At 43.1% G+C, this 16,326-nt stretch overlaps 1 long non-coding RNA gene across 2 annotated transcripts in view; it reads right to left on the bottom strand.

The window, feature by feature from the left end:
- The window catches only part of LOC130308236 (uncharacterized), an 80,346-nt gene that overhangs the window by 14,182 nt on the left and 49,838 nt on the right, over nucleotides 1–16,326 (bottom strand). For both annotated transcript variants that reach the window (XR_008857238.1, XR_008857237.1), the window contains exon 3: nucleotides 13,786–13,946. This is a non-coding gene — a long non-coding RNA (uncharacterized LOC130308236). The remainder of the gene's footprint in view (nucleotides 1–13,785; nucleotides 13,947–16,326) is intronic.

Raw genomic sequence — 16,326 nt, 5'->3', positions numbered from 1 at the left:
CTTTCATGTCTATGGGGGTCAGGTGAGATAACTCAGATATCCTTGGAAGGTCACCCTTCCAAGCCCATTCTATTTTACAGTGAAGCCCAGCATCCCCCACATCCCTATAACACAGAACCTTCCTTAGGCTAAGTTTCCACTTGTTTTTTTTCTAGCAGTTTTTGGATATCTGCCACTGCAGTTTTTGAGTCAAAGTCAGAAGTGGATCCATAAGGGAGGAGAAGTGTAAGTCCTTCCTTTATATGTCCTATTCCTTTTGAATACATTTCTGGCTTTGGCTCAAAAACTGCAGTAGCAGTTTTCCAAAAAAACAAGTGGAAACTTAGCCTTTTACTTCTTCATGTATTAATACATTCAAACTAATCCTTTACACACACCCCTCAATACAAGCCTATAGGAGGGGGCGTGACAGCTATCACGCCCCTTCCCATAGGCTTGCATTGAGGGGCAGAGCGTGAAATCACAAGGGGGCGGAGGCGCGATGTCACACGCCGTCGGCCCTGTGGCCGCGGTAATCAGACCTGAAGCGAACACGCTCCGGGGACTGATTATAAACGGGGTGCCGCATGCAAGATCACGGGGGTCCCCAGCAGCGGAACTCCCGTGATCAGGCATCTTATCCCCTATTCTTTGGATAGGGGATAAGATGTCTAAGCACCGGAGAACCCCTTTAAGAAGACTGGCATAATGAAAAAGTATTGGGACCCCAATAATAAAGCTGTTTGACTACCATTGGTCTACAGCTTTGCAGACAGATCAGTTCAGATCACTTACAGATAAAAGGACAAAACATACCGGAAAAACCATGGCAAAAATAGGGCAACCTTTAAGAAAAATAAAAGAAATGAACTAGTCCAGCAAAAAAATTGAAAACTAAGAGGAACTGTATCTCTGACCAAAGCTGCATGAAGTTGTTTTCCCATTAGTACCTGTGGACAGTCAGTTTGGTTGGGACAGCTGACAGGGAAGGATGTGGTTTCTGTTTTGCACACTATCAAGTAAAAGAAACATTAACTGTAATGAAGCCTTTTAACTGGAAGCCAAAGCTCACAAATATCCACCTTGAAGGATGTTTTTCTTAAGAGTGAAGACTAAATGTGTAACAGGACCAAACCACCTGATTTATTTCCCATAAAAGTAAGCAACATTACATTTCAAGGTCAGGCGAAATCATAAGTGAATAAGGCGGATCAACACATGGCGTGCACTTATTCTAGTTATACTCCATAGTTGTGTTTATGCCAACTGAGTCATGTGCAGTGAATGGCCACTTTATTAGAGACACCTGCCCATTCACAATCGGAGCGTCCCTGTATGGATATGCGGCCATGTTTACAGGGTAGAAAATTAGTGGAATGTCTGTCCTGAAAATGCGGGCATACTGCAAATAGTGGGTGCCGGCTGCAACACGCCATCGCTAGGACAGCTCGGAAATATGCTGTCTCCATAGACAGCAATGCATTTCCGTGAGGATTCCGCCAAAAGAATGAACATGTTCATTCTTTCAGCGGACACCGCAAACGAGTATTTTGCCATATGAATGGTGCAGCAGAATCCCACTGAAAACTCTAAGGCTTTGCTGCAACGAAATTACCAATGTTTGATTATTTTTTACCCAGATTTTGCTTGGAAATTCCGTTGTGTGAACATGGCCTGCGACATGTGACCCCAGAGTGCCACATAAAATCAAGTCAGCTAATTTTCTAAAGGTGGCCATACATTCTCAATAACTGTCTAATGTTCATTCGATTGACAACTATTTCTCCTGTTCCGCACAAATGCATGTTGTCTATAGGGAGTGTAAGCCTCAGTCAGGCTTTACTTTTATTTGAAACCCAATTTCTCTCGAGTAAGGACATACCTCATATGTCTATGTTAATTGTTCAGCGGGCGCAGTAGAGGGCTCAGAAGGGAAGGAGCGACAAATGGTTTTTGGGGGGCATGTCACCTTTAGGAAGCCCCTATGGTGCCAGGACAGCAAAAAAACCACATGGCATACCATTTTGGAAACTAGATCCCTCAGGGAACGTAACAAGGGGTAAAGTAAACCTTAATACCCCACAGGTGATTCACGACTTTTTACCTAAAATGCTTGGTTTCCCAAAAATATTACATTTTTAAAAAGTGTAATAGCAGAAAATACCCCCCAAAATTTGAAGCCCAATTTCTCCCGATTCAGAAAACACCCCATATGGGGGTGAAAAGTGCTCTGCTGGCGCACTACAGGTCTCAGAAGAGAAGGAGTCACATTTGGCTTTTTGAAAGCAAATTTTGCTCTGGGGGCATGCCTCATTTAGGAAGCCCCTATGGTGCCAGGACAGCAAAAAACAAACAAACACATGGCATACCATTTTGGAAACTAGACCCCTCGGGGAACGTAACAAGGGGTATTGTGAACCTTAATACCCTACAGGTGTTTCACGACTTTTGCATATGTGAAATATTTTTTTTTTTACCCAAAATGCTTGGTTTCCCAAAATGTTTACATTTTTAAAAAGGGTAATAGCAGAAAATTCCCCCCAAAATTTGAAGCCCAATTTCTCCAGATTCAGAAAACACCCCATATGGGGGTGAAAAGTGCTCTGCTGGCGCACTACAGGTCTCAGAAGAGAAGGAGTCACATTTGGCTTTTTGAAAGCAAATTTTGCTCTGGGGGCATGCCGCATTTAGGAAGCCCCTATGGTGCCAGGACAGCAAAAAACAAACAAACACATGGCATACCATTTTGGAAACTAGACCCTTCGGGGAACGTAACAAGGGGTTAAGTGAACCTTTATACCCCACAGGTGTTTCATGACTTTTGTATATGTAAAAAATTTTTTTCATTTTTTACCTAAAATACTTGTTTTCCCAAAAATTTTACATTTTTAAGAAGGGTAATAGCAGAAAATACCCCCCAAAATTTGTAACACAATTTCTCCCGAGTACGGCGATACCCCATATGTGGCCCTAAACTGTTTCCTTGAAATACGACAGGGCTCCAAAGTGAGAGCGCCATGCGCATTTGAGGCCTAAATTAGGGACTTGCATAGGGGTGGACATAGGGGTATTCTACACCAGTGATTCCCAAACAGAGTGCCTCCAGCTGTTGTAAAACTCCCAGCATGCTTAGACAGTCAGTGGCTATCTGGCAATACTGGGAGTAGTTGTTTTGCAACAGCTGGAGGCTCCGTTCTGGAAACAGTGGCGTACCAGACGTTTTTCATTTTTATTGGGGAGGGGAGGAGGGCTGTGTAGGGGTATGTGTATATGTAGTGTTTTTTACTTTTTATTTTATTTTGTGTTAGTGTAGTGTAGTGTTTTTAGGGTACAGTCACATGGGCGGGGGATCACAGTAGTTTCTCGCTGGCAGCTTGAGCTGCGGCAGAAAATTTGCCGCAGCTCAAATTTGCAGCTGGATACTTACTGTAAACCTTCGCCCATGTGAGTGTACCCTGTACGTTCACATTGGGGGGGGGGGACATCCAGCTGTTGCAAAACTACAACTCCCAGCATGTACGGTCTATCAGTGCATGCTGGGAGTTGTAGTTTTGCAACAGCTGGAGGCTCCGTTTTGGAAACAGTGACGTACCAGACGTTTTTCATTTTTATTGGGGTGGGGGGCTGTGTAGGGGTATGTGCATATGTAGTGTTTTTTACTTTTTATTTTATTTTGTGTTAGTGTAGTGCAGTGTAGTGTTTTTAGGGTACAGTCGCATGGGCGGGGGTTCACAGTAGTTTCTCGCTGGCAGTTTGAGCTGCGGCAGAAAATTTGCCACAGCTCAAACTTGCAGCCGGATACTTACTGTAATCCTCCGCCCATGTGAGTGTACCCTGTACGTTCACATTGGGGGGGGGGGGGGAGAAACATCCAGCTGTTGCAAAACTACAACTCCCAGCATGTACGGTCTATCAGTGCATGCTGGGAGTTGTAGTTTTGCAACAGCTGGAGGCACACAGGTTGTGAAACACCGAGTTTGGTAACAAACTCAGTGTTTTGCAACCAGTGTGCCTTCAGCTGTTGCAAAAGCTACAACCCCCAGCATGTACGGACAGCGAAAGGGCATGCTGGGTCTTGTAGTTATGCAACAGCTGGAGGCATACTACTTTGGCTGGGGATGCTGGGGATTGTAGTTATGCAACAGCTGGAGACACACTGGTTTGCTACTTAACTCAGTGTGCCTTCAGCTGTTGCAAAACTACAACTCTCAGCAGTCACCGACAGCCAACGGGCATGCTGGAAGTTGTAGTTATGCAACCACCAGATGCACCACTACAACTCCCAGCATGCACTTTAGCTGATTGTGCAAGCTGGGAGTTGTAGTTATACAACAGCTGAAGGTACACTTTTCCATAGAAAAATGTGCCTCCAGCTGTTGTAAAACTACAAGTCCCAGCATGCCCATAAGGGCATGCTGGGAGTTGTGGTGGTCTGCCTCCTGCTGTTGCATAACTACAGCTCCCAGCATACCCTTTTTGCATGCTGGGAGCTTTTGCTAAGCAACAGCAGGAGGCTGTCACTCACCTCCTGCTGCTGCTCCACGATGCCGCCGCACATGTCAGTCCCGCCGCCGCCGTCGCTCCTGGGGCCACGATCCCAACAGGGACGCCGGGGATCGGGGTCCCCAGCACCCGGGGTCTTCTGCCCGCACCCGCTCATGTCCTCCGGAAGAGGGGCGGAGCGGGTTACGGGAGTGACACCCGCAGCAGGCGCCCTGATTGGTCGGCCCCGATCAGCCAGTAATTCCGGGTCATCGGGTCACTGGAGACCCGATTGACCCGGAATCCGCCGCAGATCGCTGGACTGAATTGTCCAGCGATCTGCGGCAATCGCCGACATGGGGGGACATAATGACCCCCCTGGGCGATATGCCAGGATGCCTGCTGAACGATTTCAGCAGGCAACCGGCACCGGCTCCGCTCCAGCAAGCGGCTGGGGCCGGAAATGCGCAGGGCGTATCCATACGCCCTGTGTCCTTAAGGACTTGGAAACGGGGGCGTATGGATGCGCCCTGTGTCCTTAAGGGGTTAAGCACTTCTAGATTTTACTTTTAATAAGTTTTATTTCTGGGTCTGGAATGGTGGGAAGGTTGGAATGGACCTGCCATTCGATTTTCTTTGCAGTACATGGTTATGCAGTCATGTGTACCTGCTGAGTTCATTTCTGAGCTCAAAGGTTAAAGGGGTATTTCAGGAATTTTCTTTATTTGACTATGTTACAGGGGCTGGAAAGTTAGTGTAGTTCATAATATAGTGTCTGTACCTGTGTGTGACGGTTTTCTCACAATTCTTCTGTGATTTTTCCCCCCACTATTTATTTTTCCCAGCATACAAAATGACTGTTGTCTCAGATTTTCCCAGCTTGCAATGCGGCCGAGACCTGACCTCACTAGTCAGCTGATGACAGGGAGCCTGTCTGCTTCAATGGGCGGAGGGATCGCTTGGTGGGAGAGAGATCAATCTGCAACTAATGCAATAGCTGTAGGCACCCTGATTGAAAACCACAGGTCTTTTGAATGGATGCAGCTCATTTATATTTCAATGGGTGGGGTGGCTGATGTGTGGGAGGGAGGAAAATGGAATTATGGGAATTGTAGTCAAAAAAGAAAACTCAAGCAGGAAATACCAATTCACAAAAAGCTAGCCACAGTATTATGGTAATCTCACAACATAGCCATTTGGCCAAAGACAAGTGCTGATCCTTCCTAAGCATGTCTATTACTGTCTGCCAGGTACGTACTAAAATCACCTTATGGTGGAGAAACCTTGTGGGGGTAGTCTGACCATTTGGAAGCTGCAAATTTGAAGTCCTCAGATGGACAGGTATTTTATCTCTGTGTTATATGCTTTGAAAAGTGTGTAACTTTGATACAACTTTTTATTTTAGACTTAATAAAATCAACTTTGGACTGTGAAGCCTGTGAAATGTTAATGCCAACCATACCCCAACACACACACAGATCATGGCATGCACAATTTTTCCAGAAAAAAAAGCCCTAAAGTGCAGCTGAAACATTGCAGTAAGACAATGAGTGAATAAAGCACACATTTTGCATTGGTCTTTAGAGTGTGCTGCATAAAAAATAAATAAATAATAGAAACACTCATCCTGGACCCCTTAGCAAAAAATAGCCACACTTCTGCCTTGTGAAAATGGGGGGGGAAAAAATCAGTAGGAAATTATCACCTTTCTACCTTTGTTTTGTTGAAGCACGTAGATCCAACACTGTGGACACGTCTTCTGTTTACTTTTATAACCTACGTAGGTCTATGTCGAAACAGGGTTTCACCTTCTTTACATCTGCTTTATTTATACTGTGTTCCTTATTCAGTAATCAGTTCCTTGAGAATTCCATGCTAAAAGGAAATGCCACACCTAATTTACATATTGCAAAACAAGACACACAAGATATGAACAAGTGGTCTGAAGATAATGACTGGCTTGTATAGTCTAATACTTCCTAATATCCTAGGCATGCTCTATGATCTGTGTATAGGTCATTGGGCATGTAGCAGAGGACATGACCTGTATATTAGACGTCTTGTCAATGGTGTTCTACCAAAAAAAAAAAAAAAAAACACACACACACACACATATATATATATATATATATATATATATATATATATATATATATTATTACTATAATATGTTAAATATTACTTTTCATTGTAATCCTGTCTGTGGTAATAATGAAGTGACTGGTGAGAAGTGATCTGTACAAATAGGGAATGTAAGGCTCAGAGAGTCAGTGTAAAAACTTAGCTTCCTGTAGCCACCACTAGAGGGAGCTTACTGCATACTGCTTATAACTGTGTAATGATGCAGCATCTAGCAGGCCCCCTATGTATTCCTAATAGTGGCAGCGAGAACATTATAAATCTATGCAGATCTGAAGCTCCGTATCAGAAAAACAGATCTCCAGCTAATATAAAGGCATCACTCATCAGAGAACGTAAGACCTAAAAATGTGTTAAAAGTTGGAGAGTGACTTTTAGACAACTTATCCCCTATCCGCAGGCCCCTCCGCTATCTCCCATACGGGGACCCGGAAATGTTGTGGCTCTGCGCAGCTAATGCTTGTGTTGTCGACCTCACTAAGAGGTTGACAGACACGCCCCCTCCATTCAGCTCTATGGGAGAGGTGGGGATGCAGGAATGCTGCAGATTTGCCCCTCTCATAGAGATACATGGAGGGGGCTTGTTGGCCGCTGAGTCATGCTGCAGTCGTCATGCTTTCTGCATGGGGAGTGCCACAGCAACGCTGGCGCCCCGTACAGGAGACCTCGGGGGTTCCAGCGTTCGGACCTACTGCGATCAGACACTTATTCCCCCTGCAGATAGAGGATAAGTGTCTATGGCTGCAGTGCTCCGTTAACATTCTTGGTTGTTTTGAATTTAAATCAACTGGTGCCAGAAAGTTAAACAGATTTGTAAATTACTTCTATTTATAAATCTTAACCCTTCCAGTACTTATTAGCTGCTGTATGCTGCACAGGAAGTTGTTTTCTTTTTGAATTTCCTTTCTCTCTTACCAAACTGCTGTCACCTCTGCTCATTTTAGGTACTATCCAGAGCAGCATAGGTTTGCTATGGGGATTTGCTCCTACTCTGGACAGTTCCTGACAGAGATTTTAGCAGATAACACTGTGGTCAGACAGAAAATAAATTAAAAAATAAAAGAACTTCCTCTGAAGCATAAAGCAGCTGATAAGTACTGGAAGGATTAAGATTTTTAAATAGAAGTAATTTACAAATATGTTTAACTTCATGGCATCAGTTGGTTTAAAAAAAGAATGTTTTCAAGTGTAGTACCCCTTTAAATTGCAGAAAACTCATCTACTTCTTTATGCTGCTTTTGTTTGTTTGTTTGTTTTTATCAATTAACCATATAGCTTGTTTTATTATATATATTTTCATGTTTTTAATTGAATAATACAGAACTAGTGTAACATCTGCGCTCTGGCCAGACACGCTGGCCGTGAGCGCTCTCCTGTCATGTCCCCGCTGCCGGCGGGGCTGGGATTCGCATTGCGGGACGTGCCCGCCTGCAAATCCCAGCCCGTCACTCACCTCCCTGGTTCTCTTGTCCTCGCAGCCCCGGCGCGCGTGCCCCCGCCTCCTAGGGTGCACACGCCAGAGCTCTTACATTTTAAGGGCCAATACTCAATTAGTTAAGTGTCTACACATGCACCCTGTCTTTAAGTATCAGCTCCTCCCTTTGTTCCCTGCAAGATCTTTGTTGCCTTTGTGCCCTAGAGAAATCTACCGTGTTTCTGTGTACCTGATCCTAGTTCCGTTACCTGACCCCGCACCTGTGCCGCCTGCCCTGACCTACTGCTACCTTGACCTCACCTTGCCAGTGTCCTTTGCCCCACATCCCAGCTACCTGTGCGGACGAGTCGTGCCAGGGGTAGCGACCTGGGTGCCGCCTGCCACAGCAAGACCATCCTGCTTCACGGCGGGCTCTGGTGAAAACCAGCGGCACCTTAGACTCCGCTCCCTGGCACGGCCCACCGCATCCTCCACACAGGCCCAGAGGATCCACCACCTGCCGTGACCCGTTACAACTAGTTAATACTTTTTGGGGAATAATATCCCCATGTCCATATACGGCTTAGTGAAATATTCTTATTCAGTATAAATATTTCAAGAAAATGACATACTATATAAATGCCAAGATTTTCAAGGGGAAAAAACATGAGCATATGAATACAAAGATCTGCCTGAAATCACTAAGCCTGAACACGTGTGTCAAACACACTTTTATATTATGCAGCTGCCTGACCTAAGGTAATCTCTCTACATTCTATGCTGCATATATAGCAATGTAAAAAAGGTCAATGCAAATGTTCCTTCGCAATGTAGAACATGGAAATTGTTTCACAACACGTTTAGAATGTTCAGAAACGTTTCCCATTATCTCTTATATAAATTTAGACTTAGTCCTAAATGTTAGAAAATGTCATTTACAGTATGTACCATTATGTTATGCTGAAACATTTCCTAAAACTTTTAAAGCTGCATAATAAAAAGAAAAGTTATTTAACCCCTTATGAAAAGCCTTTTCAAAGCAGGTTAATAGTTTTGGTTAATGGGACTTGTTAGTAGCTCAATAATGGTGCAGCCCCTGAGGAACCAACTGCTCTTAGTACCCATGCCAGTAGGTATCTTCTTCTAGAACAGTGGTGTTCAAACTGTGGCCCTCCAGATGTTGTAAAACTACAACTCCCAGCATGCCCGGACAGCCAACGGCTGTCCGGGCATGCTGGGAGTTGCAGTTTTGCAACATCTGGAGGGCCACAGTTTGGACACCACTGTTCTAGACCTTTAGATGGTTCCTAAGAGCTTACAGAAGGGACAGGTGCCCACGGTGCAGTAGTGAGCTCCTTCTTTATGCATGATCACACCTTGCACCTATTAAATCAGTGTTTCCCAACCAGGGTGCCTACAGCTGTTGCAAACCTACAACTCCCCAACTCCCAGCATGTCAGGACAGCCTTTTGCTGTGTGAGCATGCTGGGAGTTTAAGTTTGGGAAACACTGCCCTAAATCTACAGATTATGCTACCCTTCCTTGTTTCACCAACACAGGATCTGGACCTTAAAGGGGTTCTTGTAATCAGTCCCCGGAGCGTGTTTGCTCCCGGTCTGATTACGGGCGACCACCGGGCTGTCGGCGTGTGACGTCACGCCTCCGCCCCCGTGTGACGTCACGCTCCGCCCCTGTTTGACGTCACGCTCCGCCCCTCAATGCAAGCCTACGGGAGGGGGCGTGATAGCTAAACTTTTATTTATTTATTTTTTAATCAACTAGTGCCAGAAAGTTAAACAGACTTGTAAAAAATCTTAATCCTTCCAGTACTTATTAGTTGCTGAATACTACAGAGGAAATTCTTTTCTTTTTGGAACACAGAGCTCTCTGCTGACATCATGACCACAGTGCTCTCTGCTGACACCTCTGTCCATTTTAAGAACTGTCCAGAGTAGGAGAAAATCCCCATAGAAAACCTATGCTGCTCTGGACAGTTCCTAAAATGGACAGAGATGTCAGCAGAGAGCACTGTGGTCATGATGTCAGCAGAGAGCTCTGTGTTCCAAAAAGAAAATAATTTCCTCTGTAGCATTCAGCAGCTAATAAGTACTGGAAGGATTAAGATTTTTTAATAGCAGTCATTTTCCAATCTGGTTAACTTTCTGGCACCAGTCGATTTAAAAAAAAAAAGTTTTCCACTGGAGTATCCCTTTAACTAGGTCACAGATTAAAAATATGTTATGGATGATACAAAAGAAAAAAATGATATCCCCAACCTACAAAGTAAACATTAAAAATTTCAGCAACCCCCGTAGGAGATGCACATCCCTATTTACTTTAGTGAGATAAAAAACAAAACATAATACTACAAGCACTAGGGGGCGCAGTGGCTGAGGTGCAGCTTCTCTGAGCTTGTAAAATGCCTCTGCTAACTTTATATGACAGGTTTCATGTTAATGTATCATACCCAGCTATGTAAACAACCCTGCTCATGGCTGGCATTAAATGTCATCCTGTTGCTACTGCCTGTGAAACATTCTGTTCCAGACTCACAACTTAAGCACGTGTTTGGAAAATACACAACAGCAGCAACACATGAAGTGCAATGATCTAAGGAACTGTCACACAGGTAGGAAAGGAGTTAGGAATGGGAATAATGGGCATTTAGCTTTGTTTATGTACCAGAGAGGACAAAGAAGAAAATATAATACAGAGAATTCCTGGATTAATAGTGGCTACAATGGGGGGAGAGTTATCAAAACCTGTCCAGAGGAAAAGCTGCTGAGTTGCCCATAGCAACCAATCAGATTGCTTCTTTCATTTTTGAAAAGGCCTCTGAAAAATGAAAGAAGAGATCTGATTGGTTGCAATGGGCAACTCAGCAACTTTTCCTCCTGACATGTTTTGATAAATCTCCCCTATTGTTTCATTTTCATGTTTGATCAGGAGGCTGGTTGTATATTGCCTTCTAGCCGGATGGTAGACCATTGGATCCACCGCTGGTGCCATTCCGACTGTCCTGTCCCCTCTGAGAGTCCTGTTCTCCATCCCAACAGACAGGAAATGCCCAGTCAACCAATTACTGGCTGCAGCAGTGCCCTGTCTCAGCAAGTGACTGGCCGAATGGGCATTTCCTGCACGTCGGAATGGAGAAAAGGACTCTCAGAGGGGACAGCACAGTCGGAATGGCACTTAAATGGGCACTGTCACCAAACTTTTTTTTTTATATGTTGTAGTACTTATGTACTACAACATATCTCTAATATACATTCATTAATTTTTTTTTTCATTAAAATAGTTTAATTTACATTTGAAAACCGTCCACTAGGGAGTCTCCCTCCTAGTGGCTGGCTGCAGCCTGGTGTGACGTCACGCTTGAATTCGGACTGATGCTGGCCAGGCAATCAGTCCAAATTCATTCAGCCTGCGCTCGCACCCTGCCTGTCAATCAGACAGGCAGGAGCGAGCGCTTTGAACAAAGAGGATGCACGCAGGCTCCCTGGCCTCGCACGCCGGCCCCGGCTCCCAGTGTGAGGTAAAATTTCATGCACCGCTGCTGCTAAGCAGTGCTGGGCTAGGACTGCCCTGCACTTTATTCTTTTTCGGGAGGGGGGGGGGGAGCGGGTTGCACGACGGGGTTCGGGGGAGCGGGATGTGCGGCAGCTACGGCCATCACAGATACTGTTTTCACCACAGTCTGCCTCCAGTTGTTTCCCCACTACAACTCCCAGCATGCCCTGACAGCCAATAGATGTCAGGGCAAGCTGGAAGTTATAGTGGTGAAACAGCTGGAGGTACACTGTATAGGTGAACTAAGGGCAGAAGTCGCACCCCCCGCCCCCAGCAGGCATCAGTGACGTCGCGCCTGCTGGGGAAGTCTGGCTGGTAAGTGAGCGCACTACCAAGCAGACAAAAAGGCATTTTTAATATAGTAAAAAAAAAAATTAAAGGCAGTGAGGGGGTTAGGGATAGATAGGCAGGGACAGAAAAAAAAAAGGATGGTGGGAGCTACTCTTTAAAGGTCAATGGAAAAGTTGCTATTAGTGATTTGCAATTTATTTTACACTGTGTGAACATAGCCTAAGAGTGAAATTATTTTATTACTTACTGTTAGAAATTGATGGAATGCAGTTACAAATGGCAACGCAACCTGATCATGTGTCTTCACCCTATGGCCAGGTTTGCACAGCAGAAAACTGGTCCGTAATCATGGAATAAAGCAGCCATTTTTTTTTCATAGAATTTTTTTCACTGATTACAGCTGAAAAAGCGTGCATAAAATTAAATATGTTGGCAATTAAGTGTGATTAATGAATCTAAATACAATCCAATTGCTAAATAGCAAAAACTGGCACGTATAAAAAAAAAAACACAGGTTAAAAGCAGTATTTCAGAAGCAGGTCCTGGAATCCGGATTTCTGCGACTGATGTTTCCACTGTGGAAATTTCACTGTGTGCACAGTGCAACAGAATCCCTTTAAAAAGAATGGGACTGCAACGGAACTTTTCCATCAGATTCCGCTCAGAAATTCAGCTTGAGTTTAAAGGGGTACTCCAGTAAAACTTTTTTTTTTTTAAATCAACTGGTGGCAGAAAGTTAAACATATTTGTAAATTACTTCTATTAAAAAATCTTAATCTTTCCAGTACTTATTAGCTGCTGAATGCTACAGAGGAAATTCCTTTCTTTTTGGAATGCTCTCTGATGACATCACAAACACAGTGCTCTCTGCTGACATCTCTGTCCATTTTAGCAACCATGCATAGCAGATGCATAGCAGATGTATGCTAATGGCAGCATGGTGGCTCAGTGGTTAGTACTGCTGCCTTGCTAGTGCTGGGGACTTGGGTTCAAATCCCACTAAGGACAACAATAAATAAAGCGTTATTATTATAATAATGTCAGCAGAGAGAACTATGGTCGTGATGTCATCAGAGAGCATTCCAAAAAGAAAAGAATTTCCTCTGTAGTATTCAGCAGCTAATAAGTACAGGAAGGATTAAGATTTTTTAATAGAAGTAATTTACAAATATGTTTAACTTTCTGCCACCAGTTGATTTAAAAGAAAAAGGTTTTCACCGGAGTACCCCTTTAAGGGTTTCATTGTTTGAACAAGGCTGCGTTGCTGTTGCATTGTAGTTTGAAACTGTATTATGTCCATTTTCAATAGTGATAAAAAAAAATTCCTTGCAGTGCCAGAAAATGCAACCTGTGATACAACTTGCCTCCTCCCCTAGAGGACACAGGACGTACCTGCATGTCCTGGCTGCCTGGTGCTTGGCGCACCAGAAAGCGAGCTGCGCCCCTTCATAGATTGCGAGTCACGACTATGAATGACCAACGTGAGCGGGTATGCTGATGCCTGCCATTAACCATTCAGATGTCGTGATCAATACAGATCACGGCATCTGAAGTATAACACTGTATTTGATTAATTTATTGGATCATCTGCAGCACAATTGCAGGGGTTCTATGAGTCAAGATCGTGGATGGAATTCTGCTCACCTGCTTCTGGGCTGCTTCGGTGATCATCTTCTGTGGTCTGACTTCTGGCAGACCATTGAAATAGATTACCAATATAACTGATCAGTGCTTTGCCAATGCATAGCACTGAACAGTTATCACAATCTGATGTTTGCTATAAATATTCCCTCGGGGTTTACAAAAAAGTTAAGAAATAACAGAAATAAACATATTTGATATTGTGGAAATGTCTAAACTATTAAAATATAATCAGTTCCAATGTAAAGAAATGAAGCGGAGCAACTCACCAGTATTGTAGTGCAGGGACTTCGTTTATTTCATGTCAACATGAAAAGCAGGATACAGACAGGGGAGCAGGATGGAATATGCGGGGGTATGCAAGCTGTGCGATAGGCTGGTATCGCGCCGAAGCGCTTCGTCAGGCAGGTGCTTTTATGCATTTATGGGTCTGTAGATGGAAAAATAAAAGAGTTATGGACTTTAAAAGGAGAGGAGGAAAAACAAAAATGCAAAAAATACAATTTGCCTGGTCCTTAAAGGGAACCAATCACTAGATTTTCCATCTATAGAGCTTGGCAACCCATTATATATGGTAAAATTGGTATCCTCACCGTGCCCTGGGGACGTTACTGCCCCCAGGGATGGTGAAGATATGAAGTTATAAAGTTCCCCCCAGCCACCCTGTAAGTAGTCCCCTTGGTGGGACTTATACTCACCAGGGTCTTGTCATTCCCCATCAGTCTGGCCATAGTCATGGCCCCTCGACTGGATTGTTGGCCCGCGTCACCGCTCTGCTCCATCTTCTTAGAAAACAGAGCGATGATGCGCGCTGTCATTCAAGCCAAGGGGGCGTGACTATGACTGTACCAACAGGGAATAATGCGACCCTGGTGAGTATTAGTCCCCACCCAGGGGACTACTTACGGGGTGGCCGGGGGGGGGGGGGGGGGGACTCTATAAACATAAAAATATTTTCATCATCCCTGGCGGCAGTAACATCCTCTGGAAATGGTGAGGATAACGCATTGCCAAGCATTATATATGGTCAAATCTAGTGATTGGTTCCCTTTAAGGCCAAAATGGGCTGAGTTCTTTTTGGGGTTAAGGCTCTATTCACATTTGCATTCGAGACTTCAACATCAACATCAATCTGATCAGATTAGATGAGAAGGCTAACTCAAGACTATTGTTCCAAGATAAACCTAGAGTGAACAATGCATGCCCCATTATCAATTGGGTCTGTTGGGGTGTCACATGTTGGAGTTGGCCCAGTATCCTGGCTTTCATTATATACAGAATCCACAATGTAAGTGTAAACACGGCCTAATCTAATATTCCCAAATATTGGTCATTTTTTAGAACTCGGAACATTTCTAAAAAAAAAAATTTTAATTAATATTTTTTTTTTTTTGTTATCATATTATACTTGCAGAAATAATGTTAAATAAACAAGGGTATTCCAAGGTCCTAAATGTGAATTCTCTGAAACCATGATCAGATCAGACACATATAATATAGTCATTGTGCACTTTTGCTGTCAAGCAGATACATATCAGTTCAAAGTGATGCTTCCACAGAAAGTCAGCAAAACCATAAAGAGAGCTCCTATAAATACACAAGTGCAAACAATACTTGGAAATTGGCTGGACTTTGTTACTAAGGATCTCTTGGCCTTATCTAGGTAACAGATGAAATAACTAAGTTATGGTGAAGGCATCTATCCATCAGTCACATTTATTGTATTTGCTTAATAGTAGTTATATCTGTTCTACTAATGGAACCAGTAACATTCTCCAGATAGTACAAATAAGGTTATCCTTAGCCTAGAAAATTTGCCAGTAAGTCTGATAAGTAGATACTGTTTCTTTTTTTTTCCCCTTTTGTGCTTTTTCCTGGAATTTTGCGATGACAATGTGAATAGAGGTTAGTTTATAGAATTCTCAGAATCCAATGTTATCACAAAGTGTCCTAGGGGGGAAAATATTAACCTTAAGGACCAGGCCAATTTTATTTTTGTGTTTTCGTTTTTTCGTTTTTTCCTCCTCGCCTTCTAAAATCCATAACTCTATTATATTTCCATCCACAGACCCATATAAGGGCTTGTTTTTTGCATGACCAATTGTACTTTGTAATGAAACCTCTCATTTTACCATAAAATGTGTGGCGAACCCCAAAAAATATTTTTTTAGGGAGGAAATTTTAATGAAAACCAAAATTTTGCACATTTTGGAGGGTTTCGTTTTCACACTGTGCACTTTACGGTATAAATTACATGTGTTCTTTATTCTGTGGGTCAATACGATTAAAATGATACCCATGGCTTGATACTTTTATATTTTTGTACAGCTTTAATCTAAAACTTTTTGTACAAAATCAGTAATCTAAAATCGCCCTATTTTGACCACCTATAACTTTTTCATTTTTCTGTATATAGGGCGGTGTGAGGGCTCATTTTTTGCAACATCATCTGTACTTTTTATTGACACAACATTTGCATACATAAATCTTTTAGAGAATTTTTTATAAATTTTTTGGGGAATAAAATTTGACAAAAAAGCTGCCTTTTTGGAAATTTTTGTTTATTTTTTACGTTTACGCCGTTCACCATACAGGATCATTAACATTATATTTTGATAGATCGGACATTTATGCACGCGGCGATACCAAATATGTTTATTAAAAAAAGTTACGCTTTTTCGGGGTAAAATGGGAAAAATTGACAATTTTAATTTTTATGAGGGGAGGGGATTTTTCACTTTCTTTAACTTTTTTTTTTTTACACTTTTTATGTCCCCATAGGGGACTATCTATAGCAATCGTTTGATTGC

Source organism: Hyla sarda, chromosome 1 (assembly GCF_029499605.1).
Source record: "Hyla sarda isolate aHylSar1 chromosome 1, aHylSar1.hap1, whole genome shotgun sequence".
Taxonomy (NCBI): Eukaryota; Metazoa; Chordata; class Amphibia; order Anura; family Hylidae; genus Hyla; species Hyla sarda.
This window is presented reverse-complemented; position numbering and strand designations above follow the sequence as displayed.